A 12797-nucleotide genomic window follows, 5' to 3' on the forward strand; every position below is an offset into this window, starting at 1 on the left:
TGATGACAGCTTTGCACGCTCTTGGCATTCTCTCAACCAGCTTCACCTGGAATGCTTCCCCAACAGTCTTGAAGGAGATCCCAAAAATGCTTAGCACTTTTTGGATGCTTTTCCTTAATTCTGAGGTCCAACTCATTCCAAACCATCTCAATTGGGTTGAGGTCAGGTGATTGTGGAGGCCAGGTCATCTGATGCAGCACTCCATCACTCTCCTTCTTGGTCAAATAGCCCTTACACAGCCTGGAGGTGTGTTTGACCATTATCCTGTTGAAAAACAAATGATAGTCCCACTAAGTGCAAATCAGATTGGATTTTAGTATCACTGCAAAATGCTGTGGTAGCCAAGTGTGCCTTGAATTCTAACTAAATCACAGACAATGTCACCAGCAAGGCCCCCCCACACCATCACACGTCCTCCTCCATGCTTCACGGTGGGAACCACACATGTGGAGATCATCCGTTCACCCACTCTGCATCTCACAAAGACGCGGCAGTTGGAACTAAAAATCTCATCAGACCAATGGACAGATTTTCACTGGTCTAATGTCAATTTGTTGTGTTTCTTGGCCCAAGCAACTCTTTTCTTCTTATTGGTGTACTTTAGTAGTGTTATTTTGCAGCAATTTGACCATGAGGGCCGGATTCACGCAGTCTCCTCTGAACAGTTGATGTTGAGATGTGAGATGTGTTATTTGATGTTACGTTCCCAAATTTCTGTGATGTTTTGGGTTTGTATGTGTGTATTTCAGGAAATGGCTTCTTGGATTCTAAACAGCCGATTGGTCGGTCCCAATGCAGATTGGAGCTTTGACCCCACCCTCTCGTCAGGGGCTACAGCTGTCTGCAATTACCTACTCCTTCTGCAGCTTGAAAAGCCAGTGTTCCTTTGTTAGGAGAGAGCTTCTTTGTGTGTTGTAAAGTATTTTGTAGCTGGTCCTGCAGAGGTATGTTTATTTCAGAAGGACTGTTTTTGATTATTGAAATTGTTCACTTTATGTTAGTAGTTATTCTGTTTTTGTTCCCAGGGGGGAAGGCACCTTGAGTGTTTAGGCAAGATACCTGTAGTATGTATTCTGTCTATGCACACTAGGTTAGACCTGGGCGGTTCACCCCCTGTACTTTGGTTGGCGCACCAGGTAGTAAGAATGGGTAAGTAGTACTCTGAAGCATTTATTTGTACTGAAATTAGTTACCAACCTCAAATTGATCCTCTGCAGAGGTAACTCTGGGTCTTCCTTTCTTGTGGAGCACCTCATGAGAGCCAGTTACATCATAACACTTGGTTTCTGTGACTGCACTTGAAGAAACTTTCAAAGTTCTTAATTTTCTGAATTGACTGACCTTCATGTCTTAAGTTAATGGACTGCCATTTTCTCTTTCCTTATTTGAGTGTTTCTTGCAATATTATGGACTTGGTCTTTTACCAAATAGGGCTATTTTCTCTACCACCCCTACCTTGTCATAACTGATTGGCTCAAACGGATAATTTGTGGCTCACCTGACAAGGCACACCTGTTAATTGAAATGCATTCCAGGTGACTACCTCATGAAGCTGGTTGAGAGCATGTCAAGGTAAAAAGTGGGAATTTTGAAGAATCTCAAATATTGATTTGTGGTACACTTACTACATGATTCCATATGTGATTTTATAGCTTTGTCTTCAATATTGTACAATAAAGAAACCCTGGAATGAGTAGCTGTTAACTTAACTGGTACTGTAAATGGTATCCTATTTCCTACGTAGTGCCCTACTTTTGACTAAGGCTCCGGTCAACCGTAGAGTACAACAAAGGAAATAAGTTGCCATAACCATGGTTACAGGACGTACCATGTCTTCAAGATGGATTATTCTCAGGGTGTAGGTGTGCTTGACCCTGCTTTCCTCCAGGTTGTGTTGGTCGACGGAACTCATGTCGTACTCCCAGACCATCCTGCTGCGGCTCTCTCTCTCTACTGGACCATAAAGTATGAACTGTACTACTAGGTTATGTCCCAAATGGCACCATATTCCCCATTTAGTGCACAATGTTTGACCAGAACTCATAGGATTCTACTCAAAAGTAATGCCTTATATAGGTGTCACATTTACATTACATTACATTTAAGTCATTTAGCAGACGCTCTTATCCAGAGCGACTTACAAATTGGTGAATTCACCTTCTGACATCCAGTGGAACAGCCACTTTACAATAGTGCATCTAAATCATTAAGGGGGGGGTGAGAAGGATTACTTATCCTATCCTAGGTATTCCTTGAAGAGGTGGGGTTTCAGGTGTCTCCGGAAGGTGGTGATTGACTCCGCTGTCCTGGCGTCGTGAGGGCGTTTGTTCCACCATTGGGGGGCCAGAGCAGCGAACAGTTTTGACTGGGCTGAGCGGGAACTGTACTTCCTCAATGGTAGGGAGGCGAGCAGGCCAGAGGTGGATGAACGCAGTGCCCTTGCTTGGGTGTAGGGCCTGATCAGAGCCTGGAGGTACTGCGGTGCCGTTCCCCTCACAGCTCCGTAGGCAAGCACCATGGTCTTGTCACGTCTACTGCCTGGTGCTCGACATCACATTTATTTCTATAGCCCTTCGTACATCAGCTGATATCTCAAAGTGCTGTACAGAAACCCAGCCTAAAACCCCAAACAGCAAGCAATGCAGGTGTAGAAGCACAGTTGCTAGGACAAACTCCCTAGAAAGGCCAAAACCTAGAGAGGAACCAGGCTATGAGGGGTGGTCAGTCTTCCTCTGGCTGTGCTGGGTGGAGATTATTATAACTTTTTTCTTATCAGGACATGTAAGGGTCAGAGTTACCTTGGCATACTGTTTGCCATGTTGGGTTTTCCAGTCCTCCCAGACACCATTCGTCTCAGAACTCACTGGTTTGTTCAGAGCTCGATTAGGGGCCATCGGCAACAGTCACCTTTAACATGCAGTGTGCATACAGATACATAAACAGCAGTGGAGGCTTTTGAGGGGAGGACAGCTTATAATGGCTGGAGCGACTGGAATTGCAAATGCATGGAAACCGTATGTTTGATATATTTGATACCATTCTGCTCCACCCATTATCACAAGCCCGTCTTCCCCAATAAGATGTCACCTGCCTCCTGTGATACACAGTAAATGGCAAAATAACAATGAGCATATTAATCAGGTAAGATCAGTTACTAAATGGTAATTATTGTGAGTTAGTTTCAATAAGACAGTCGCAGTATGCAGAGTAATGGGACAAGACCAGATTTATCAATCACACCACTCAATGAAAATGTATTAAATGTGCATTGGAACTTCTGCTTTTGAGAGGTGGACCACACAGGAGGCTGTGGTTGTACTCAGGATACCTACAATCAGTGGTGCAACTTTCACTTTGGGTGGGTGGGAGGACACCCCACATTCTGAAATGAGATGTTTGTCAGTTTTATACTTGGAATGTGATGCAAAACGAGGCAATGGTGTGGTTTAGGATCATGTGGACACATCCGAGCGGCAGGTAGGCTGTTTGGAGTGTTTGTCCGGAAAAAAATAATACTTCTAATACCAACGTTGCACTCCTGTCTCCAATCAACAACTTAACACAACACAGACTTGATAACTGTGAATGCACACTGCTATTGGTGTGGGACTATGGAGACAGCAGGTGCTCTGTCCTGTCTCTCCATCTCCTGGCTGGAAAATTAACCAGTGAAAACAGGTAGATGTGTGGTGCATTATCCAGAGCGAAACCTATTAATTAAAATGGACTAATCAGCTCATATTGTACAACCACATGGCTACCATAAATAATATAATTCATTTAATAGATGCACATTTACCCTGTTACACTACCTATTTCAGGGACTGGCATATAAAAAAACATGCAAAAACAAGTTTGGATTTATGTGATACTCAGTTGATGGATATAATATTTAAATTGTTTAAGAAATAACAAGCCAGTTCCTCTTCAGGCCTTGATGGTCACACATCTCATCTTGTCAAACCACTGATACAGTTATAATGTTATTAGTGCTATTTCTATTGCTATTTTTTATTACTATTTTCATGATTTTTTTATTTCACTTAGTCCTGAATGATTTTCACTGTACCCTGCAATCCTGTATATGTGACTATTAAACACTGAATCTCCAAATGTCCCTAGGTGGAACACTGCTGTTGCCCTTTTGCTTAAAAACATTTGTTTCAAGCAGCCTACAAAGTTGTGAAAACAAAATAACACGAATAAAGTTGGACAGCTCTTACAGTTTCAGTCAATGTTATAGCTATTTTCCCTGTTTCTTTGTTATGCACAAATCAGAATTTGACATTTACTTACTTTAACATGAGGGGCCAATGTTGGGAGTGGGGGTTCGTTTTATTTGCGTAGTTACTTTTTGGTTTTGAGGGGATTTGTATTCTCGACCACCACTCGCATGTCATCCAGGTTATGAAAAATACATTTTTTTACGTAGCTAGCTACTTTACGCAAAAGTGTTGCATTTCGAAGGCCCAGGTGGAAGGAAGTCTTGACCGTGGTGGATTAGTTCCTGACAGCAGCAGCAGGAGGGAATGGTGGAAAGGGGTATCAGACGAAATAACAGGACCATTTCCTATCAAGACGGCCCAATAAAAATATTTTATAGGTGAGGAAGTTTAACCGAAACACCATGAATGCATGCTATTCCTTACTGGTGGCTATGTGCATGCCTTGTCACATCCAACTATGTTAACTAGCAAGCTAAGCTAGTCAATAATGTTAGCAAACTAGCTAGTTAGCATGGCTAACTTTGTTTCCACATGATTATTGCAACTTTGCATGTAGCCATCTCCATTAGACGTGTCAGACAAAACAATTGTATATCTTATATCTTATCTGTACTGTATCTATATTGATTATATCTAGTCAATCAGCCAGTTACTATCTACTTCGCTAGCCTGTGTCAAGTTCGGTAGCAAAGTTAGCTAGCTGCACGCGTGGGATTTTGACGTTTTGTTTGACTGACGCTATTGCATCAGCTATCAACTCCTTTACTAGTTATCAAACGATCAAATAATAAACATATTGTATGATTTGTCATGTATTTAGACATTTCCCAATGTATACACGTGTTCTCGTGGACGTGGTTGTTTGCCACCAGCTTGTTGTAGCTAGATAGTTAGCCAGTAGCCACCTGTGCTTAGCTAGCTTGCTAAATGCTACCGCAACAGACAGTTTTGTTATCATTCACTCGCCAGTTAGCTATTTCCTTTCAATGAAAGGCCAAGGTCGCCTTGAGGCCTAATTTAGAATAGCTTGTTCGCTAGTGTTTTTCCAAATTATTTCCCTAATTTCTAGTGGTAGTTTGGAATGTGTTGGTTGATGATTCTAAACGAAAGGCGTCAGTTGCTAGTTAATTGTGCATAAATGTAGCTAACTATGTGCTATGTACACTTATGTTGATCAGTTAACTTTTGGAAAATCAGTGGACTGGTTATGATGGCTCATTCATTGATAAAAATGTCCCCAGTCATATTGCCACAGTATGACGAGCTGGGGTTGTGGCATTGAGTAACACCAAATCAAGTCGTTTCACCACAGAGCTAGTTACCAGTATATTTGGTTTCACTGTCTGATCAACGAGTTCAGTTGCTCATGTGAATTTGACTTGTTTTTTAAAGTCAATTTTATATATCACAGGCCTATACCCACCCACCCCTGCTCAGTTTCAATATTAGCCCATGTTCCCGAATGTGAAAGCGGGTTTTGAAGTTGAGGGGGTTGTCACGTCACCATTTCCCCACATGTGCTTAGCAAATGTTTCTTCACACCAAACTGTTCTCTCTGTCACTAACCCCAAATGTGAGTTTCGGCAGAGTAAGCATTAATACATTATTTTGATGTATTTTTATTTTTTTCATCCCGAATGGCACTTTATTCCCTGCTATGTAGTGTACAACTTTTGACCAGGCCCCATTGGGTAGGGATGAGCTTTCCCAGGGTACCAATACCACATGTTGGTAGTTGCCATATGGCCAAAACAAAAGTGAAAAAATAATCTCCTCTAAAATTAAAGTGAAAACACAACAAACTACATTTAGTCACAAACTGTCTAAACAATTCAAAATGTTACATGGCCACCTTCAATTTAGAATTTATCTCAAATTTAATGAACCATTTCATATATTAGAGCCTTGAATTTGGCCTCTGGTGTGACACAGCAATTGTTAATATCAAGTTTTAATGATTCCCAAATAGACTAGATAATTATTTTTTTACACATAATTTAGTTATGTCTTTTATATCATTAATTATATTCTTGCATTTAAAATGAAAAACATTTTCATTGGATAATAATGATGATAACCAAGTGTCTCACAAATACATTATGGCTAAGATTCACTGGCATTAAACTAAACCTCGATTAAAAAACAATTATCATACTTGTGTATTATGTTACCTGCCCCATGCTTAACAATAATTAATGACACTTTCAGAAGTTTCTGACTACTGTAAAAATGCTTCTAAACATCAGTTCTAAACATCACAGTAATGGATCCTCATTAAATCATTTGAAGTGTACTCATTCAAATTTAGGGCTGGCCCCGAGAAGAAGAAAAAATCAGGTCTTCTATTCTTTCGACCAATCGAAACAGGTGCTGTTAGATTACAATATAATTTTTATGACCGTTTGGGACAATGTAAACAACATCAAATCAATTATAAGTGTACCAGAGTCTGTTGTAATGTTTTTTTTGTTAAGCCTTTATTACAACAAAGACTAAAAACAGTCACATTCATTTGTGAATGGAATTACATAATGGAACGGTTTATTTATTGTGTAAGCTAATTATTCAAGACTCGCTTTATTTTAAAACATAATGCTTGATTGCATTTCAAATGACTATTGGGCTGTGTGATTACATAAACGAATGATTGATACAGTAGCCTATATAAGTATTGAAATATAGGCCAAAGTTACGGTATTAAGACTAAACAGGATGCACTCTTAGGCCTACAGCTCAATGGTGATTATACTAGGCTGCTATACGTTGACAACCCCCTCCGATTAATGATAATGACGTACTATTATAATGAACAAAATAATTTATGTAATAATAAGTAGATCAATAAAAAGGTTTATTATTATAAATATAATTTATATATATATTATATATTTTTAAATTACACGGAATCAGTAAGCTATTAAACACACACTCAAACAGGCCACAGAAGCGGGATCTGTCTTATGTCTGTGTAAAAATTCCCTGTCTTAGGTCAGTTAGGATCACCACTTTATTTTAAGAATGTGAAATGTCAGAATAATAGTAGAGTGATTTATTAAAGCTTTTATTTCTTTCATCTTATTCCCAGTGGGTCAGAAGTTTACATACACTCAATCAGTATTTGGTAACATTGCCTTTAAATCGTTTAACTTGGGTCAAACGTGTTGGGTAGCCTTCCCACAATAAGTTGGGTGTATTGTGGCCCATTCCTCCTGACAGGGCTGGTGTAACTGAGTCAGGCCTCCTTGCTCGCACACGTTTTTTTCAGTTCTGCCCACACATTTCTTCTATGGGATTGAGGTCAGGGCTTTGTGATGGCCACTCCAATACCTCGACTTTGTTGTCCTTAAGCCATTTTTCCACTACTTTGGAAGTATGCTTGGGGTCATTGTCCATTTGGAAGACCCATTTGTGACGAAGCTTTAACTTCCTGACTGATGTCTTGAGATGTTGCTTCAATTTAGCAACATAATTTTCCTTCTCATGATGTCATCTATTTTGTGAAGTGCACAAGTCCCTCCTGCAGCAAGGCGCTGCCACCCCCGTGCTTCACGGTTGAGATGGTGTTCTTCGGCTTGCAAGCCTCCCCCTTTTTCCTCCAAACATAACGATGGTCATTATAGCCAAACAGTTCTATTTTTGTTTCATCAGACCAGAGGATATTTCTACAAAAAGCACAGTCTTGGTCCCCATGTGCAGTTGCAAACCGTAACCTGGCTTTTTTTATGGCAGTTTTGGAGCAGTGGCTTCTTCCTTGCTGAGCGGCCTTTCAGGTTATGTTGATATAGGACTTGTTGTACCCTGATATAGATACATTTGTACCTGTTTCCTCCATCTTCACAAGGTCCTTTGCTGTTGTTCTGTAATTGATTTGCACTTTTCACACCAATGTACGCTCATTTCTAGGAGACAGAACAGATCTCCTTCCTGAGTGGTATGATTGCTGCGTGGTCCCATGGGGTTTACACTTGCGGTGTGGTACCTTCAGGTGTTTGAAAATTGCTCCCAAGGATGAACCAGACTTGTGGAGGTCTACTTTTTTTCTGAGGTCTTGGCTGATTTATTTTGATTTTCACCTGATGTCAAGCAAAGAGGCAATGAGTTTGAAGGTAGGCCTTGAAAGACATCCACAGGTACACCTCCAATTGACTCAAATGATGTCAATTAGCCTATCAGAAGCTTCTAAAGCCATGACATAATTTTCTGGAATTTTCCATGCTGTTTAAAGGCACAGTCAACTTAGTGTATGTAAACTTCTGACCCACTGGAATTGTGATACAGTGAATTATAAGTGAAATAATCTGTTTGTAAACAATTGTTGGGAAAATTACTTGTGTCATGCACAAAGTAGATGTCCTAACCGACTTGCCAAAACTATAGTTTGTTAACAAGACATTTGTGGAATGGTTGAAAAACAAGTGTTAATGACTCCAACCTAAGTGTATGTAAACTTCAGACTTCAACTATTTATATATATATATATGGTTGATTTCTAAAGCCAGATACATTTAACAGTTAGGCTATTGATTAGACTTAAGTTGGGGTTTTCTCTCCTCAATTTTCTTAGACAATAAGACAAGGTCTCCTTATTCTGCTGCTATCTCCGCCGCATTGTTCTCAACAATACGCTGGTTAACTTTGTTATTATGCACATGGCAACATGGTCTAGGCAAAGGCGTCAATTCAACAGCGCACTCATGTGTTTCAGAACCTCGGACAGTGACCGCTATCCAATGCGGGAGAAAGCACGTTTGTTATAATATTATTTTTTATTAGTGTTGCACCAGTGTTATGTAATATAACCATATACAATTTCAGAAACACATGATTTAGGGTGATGGACAGTGTCATCCCCACGGCCTCCACGTTGGATCAGTCCACTCAGACAGGCGAGAATCAGACAGGTGTTTTGTATATCCTCTGGTGTGACACGGTCTTAATGTCACACCAAGGGAAATAAAGCTGTCACTGTTAGAAATCTCAGGCTGTATGGTCCAGTTTGAGCCTTATTGTTAACAGTAGGCCTTCAGTATGATTTCACCACGTTTTTGTTGCTTTTTATACTTTAATTGTCAACAAATATTGTTTTCATATATACATTCAAAAAGCATCACACCAAAGAACTAAGAAACTGACACCTTTTATGGCAATGGCAGAAAAGTGCAATATTTTGGTACATGTTTCAGATACAATCTGTTCAGGCCATGTGCTCCAGCCATGTCTTCTGTACTTCCTCATTGCAAGAGAACCCTCCCCAGCGCAATGGTGTCCAAATGCTGGGTCGTTATCTAATCCCATAATTGTCCCACCAAGTGGACTTTGCTTTAGGGACAAAATGTAATCAATCAAAACTATTTGGAAATGTCATGAATAGACTTGGACTATCGTTTTTTGAAATAAACTTCTGTGTATTAACTAAAAGCATAGGTAAAGGGAAGTGTTGTTCATTTTTTCATGAATTTACTTAAGTTCGAAGTTCCATACCTTTACCTCAGACAGTCACACCATTGGACAATTGTCAAGTTTGGTTCAAAACTGTAAGAAAACATAATACACTTCATGAATTTACTCGTGATTAAAGTAAAAAATCTAACCCATTTAAAAAGATGGAGAAAAGGCTATCAAGGCTCAATACTGGAGTTTTGGTGCAGTGTACTGCCAACTAGCGCAAAAATAATTTTCATATATTGTCAAAATGTTACGATAGTCAAAAATAATATCCCGAAATGTAACTGCAGTGTTGTGTTTGAGACCACCTAAAGTGAGACCACCTAAACCTAAAGCGAGACCAATTCAAGACCAGAACGAATTGAGTCAGTCAAGGCCAAGACCGGAGGGGAGGCGGTGGGTTCGAGACCAAGAGTCATGACCAAGACCAGAAAAATGCGAGTCCAATTCAAGACCGTGATTGTAATTTTGTCAAATTGCTATCATAATAAGAGTTCAAAATGTCCAGTACTTCTGTGGTCATATGTCAGAAGAACATATGGATTTCTTTAGACATTTAGAAAAAAATGCATGCTGAGGGCAAGTAGGCATAGATATAAGGCAATTGCCATTCAACTGTATGACAGTGGAATCAACCAATCACATTTCGATTTGTCATTTGTGGGAATGTTTTTACCAAAACGTATAGAAACTTCTCTTCTCGAAGGCCAACAGGTCACTGCGCAATAGCGAGCAGGAGTTTTACCACGGTTTTGCTAGCTAGCTTTTGTTGTAGTCTAGTTTGCTCCAGCTGCAGCAGGTGTTAGATGTTGTTGCCAGTTTGTTAGCTTCAAGTGATCATCATCTGGTGAGTAGGACTGCTTTTTTTATTTTTTATTGCAGCTCGCTTACTGTTAGCTATCTCTTCCAAAATAACTTATGTTGGTTTAGATCACCTAAAGTTTAAATTAATGTGATAGTTTTTTTTGTTGCAATGGGAAGTAATAGTTGTACATTTCGATTGGGAAATGCTTAGCCTAATGGTTGTGTTTTTGTGTTCTTATGATTGGGACCTGCTGGCCTTTTATGTCTGAGTGAATGGGCTGCTTATCCTTTAACATCATGCTGTGTGTGATGGCTGTCTTTCTATCAGCCCTATGTGTTTTACAAAATGTGCAGTCTCCAATATAGAGTGCGCTGGTATTACAGTTGGTAGCGTTATCTGTGTGAGTGCAATTGATGTGCTATTGAGCCTGAAGCTCGTCTCAGTCTCAGGCCTGTTTGTTTCATTTGAGTGCATTTAAGTTATGCTGTGTCAGGGCTTGACATGTTTTTGCCACTTGTCCTTCAGACATAAAGGACTGACAAGGCAAAAAGGAGACTGAAAATGGTGTTGTGTGATGCAAGAAATCACTTCACAAAACAACATAAATTATTATCATTGGTATTGACAAAGGATGTCTGCTGCTGTCTGATCCCATGTGTTATACAGTATCTTTTGCCTTTGTGGCCTTAAGCAAGGCACTTAAACCTCTACAAAGTAAAATATTGCACTGATAGGATACTGTATAAAACATGTGGTCAGTCAACCCTCTATCTGGAGCGCTACTGGGTGTTCAGGCTTTTGATCAAACCCTCCTGGAATCTCCTGGAGGATGGTTGGCTACCCTGCATGCCCAGTAGCTCTCCTGGAATCTCCTGGAGGATGGTTGGCTACCCTGCATGCTCAGTAGCTCTCCTGAAGGATGGTTGGCTACCCTGCATGCTCAGTAGCTCTCCTGGAATCTTAAAAAAAAAGATCTTAAAAAAAAAAACACGAAAAAAAACTTTGTCAGAATGTCATGGCAACTATTGAATGGAGGAGAATCCTAGCCAATTTTGAGCGTCTTACATCCGGAGTATGCAGCATTGGTTTCATCAACTCTGCACCTGTATCAACTGCATTGGATGTTTTCCAGTTCTACACGAGTACCGGTGGAAAGTTATTTTAGGACATGGGACATGACAATGACATTAATACATGCTAATAGTTAACTAGCGAGAGAACCAGCCAAACTACACTATGTTTTGAATTGGCTATCTAGTTAGTTTGAATGTCATTATTATACCTACTGTGCAATGTCTCTCTCTTTCTCGCTGCCTCTCTCTCTCCCCCACCGGCAACGGCCTACTGGTACATGCAGGTGATGCACACACCATGACTTTTCCAGGATTTTCATTGCTGCTCAAAAATGAGCTATAACTGTGCAAGTAACTCGCTAGCTAGCAATGAATATCAACAAATGAGACTTTGATCTCAAAAACGTGTCTAGCAACTGCATGATTGAAAGACCGCTTGTGCCTGTCAATGCAGGCCTACAATAATTCTTCTCCATACGCTCTGTAGAGATTGGGAGGACAGTGTGCAACATATTGCATCCGGAGGACACTGATTCAATTCGGATTGGAGTAGCTTAATTGTTTGATATTGGGATTCTGGCAACTTAAATCTATATTTTTGTTGTCCGAGAATTTACATTTTTCCCCCCCGGGCAAGCAGACAAGCGTTGATGTCGAGCTCTTTATATTTGTTATTTTTGAGTTTGGTACAACTTGTTGGAAGATTTTATTCCCCCACTGAAGGCCACGGTTCACCACTGAGCAAACATGTCTATAATAGATATAAAGACTGTTATAATCCCGTCTCCCCTTACTAATAGTGAGCGTGTAACTTTCAAACAACCCCCCCACCCCCGTCTCCCCTTACCAATAGTGAGCGTGTAACTTTCAAACACCCCGTCTCCCCCCCCCACCCCCGTCTCCCCTTACTAATATACTAATAGTGAGCGTGTAACTTTCAAACAACCCCTCCACCCCCGTCTCCCCTTACTAATAGTGAGCGTGTAACTTTCAAACAACCACCCCACCCTGTCTCCCCTTACTAATAGTGAGCGTGTAACTTTCAAACAACCCCCCACCCTGTCTCCCCTTACTAATAGTTAGCGTGTAACTTTCAAACAACCCCCCACCCCCGTCTCCCCTTACTAATAGTGAGCGTGTAACTTTCGAACAACCCCCCACCCCGTCTCCCCTTACTAATAGTTAGCGTGTAACTTTCGAACAACCCCTCCACCCCCGTCTCCCCTTACTAATAGTGAGCGTGTAACT

General features: G+C 40.5%; 1 protein-coding gene across 1 annotated transcript in view; it reads left to right on the forward strand.

Annotated features, from left to right (window-relative positions):
- The first annotated feature begins 4457 nt into the window (after window positions 1–4457).
- LOC135525623 (endoribonuclease Dicer-like) overlaps window positions 4458–12797 on the forward strand; it is a 68338-nt gene continuing 59998 nt past the window's right edge. Inside the window, exon 1 of the mRNA XM_064953353.1 lies at window positions 4458–4603. The gene's annotated coding sequence lies outside the window, so the exon portion shown is untranslated. The remainder of the gene's footprint in view (window positions 4604–12797) is intronic.

The sequence above is a fragment of the Oncorhynchus masou genome, chromosome 32 (assembly GCF_036934945.1).
Source record: "Oncorhynchus masou masou isolate Uvic2021 chromosome 32, UVic_Omas_1.1, whole genome shotgun sequence".
Classification (NCBI taxonomy): domain Eukaryota; kingdom Metazoa; phylum Chordata; class Actinopteri; order Salmoniformes; family Salmonidae; genus Oncorhynchus; species Oncorhynchus masou.